Source organism: Grammomys surdaster, unplaced genomic scaffold (assembly GCF_004785775.1).
Source record: "Grammomys surdaster isolate TR1022 unplaced genomic scaffold, NIH_TR_1.0 126906, whole genome shotgun sequence".
NCBI classification, from domain to species: Eukaryota; Metazoa; Chordata; class Mammalia; order Rodentia; family Muridae; genus Grammomys; species Grammomys surdaster.
The window spans coordinates 1270518-1271251 of NW_021621692.1; the positions used below are offsets into that span (position 1 = coordinate 1270518).

General features: G+C 52.5%; 1 protein-coding gene across 2 annotated transcripts in view; it reads left to right on the forward strand.

The window, feature by feature from the left end:
- The window catches only part of Cep112 (centrosomal protein 112), a 406791-nt gene that overhangs the window by 233140 nt on the left and 172917 nt on the right, over positions 1-734 (forward strand). The gene's annotated exons all lie outside the window — the stretch shown is intronic.

Below are 734 nucleotides of genomic sequence, written 5' to 3' on the forward strand. Positions count from 1 at the left end.
TCACTCTAGGCAGTACTGCACATAGTCACTCTAGGCAGTACTGCACAGATTTCACAGACTGTGAGCATGGGCTATTGCCTTTGTGCCCTAATTCACGTGGAAGTCAGATTGTAACATGTACCCTTAGCAGAGTCGCTCTGAACTCACAACTACATCATAAGAGTGTTCTAAAGGGCTGAGAGCATGCCTGGCTTCTCAGAAAACCAGGGAGGGCACCAGTGTGGTTGAAAATGTGTCCAAGAAGAATCCAGAGAGGAGCCTCATGGCCCCAGCCCAGGTCCTGAGGTTGCCCTGGGCTTTGCTGTGACTATGAGTAAAGGAGGTTTGCATGCTTGAACAGAACAGCAGTGTGATCTGATTTATCACTGTGTGAAGTGGGGTCTCTCCATGGACACTGTGGGAAGTGGGGTCTCTACATGGATACTGTGGGAAGTGGGGTCTCTCCATGGACACTGTGGGAAGTGGGGTCTCTCCGTGGACACTGTGGGAAGTGGGGTCTCTCCGTGGACACTGTGTGAAGTGGGGTCTCTACATGGACACTGTGTGAAGTGGGGTCTCTACATGGATACTGTGGGAAATGGGGTCTCTCCATGGACACTGTGAGAAGTGGGGTCTCTCCATGGACACTGTGAGAAGTGGGGAAGTGGGGTCTCTCCATGGACACTGTGAGAAGTGGGGTCTCTCCATGGACACTGTGGGAAGTGGGGAAGTGGGGTCTCTCCATGGACACTGTG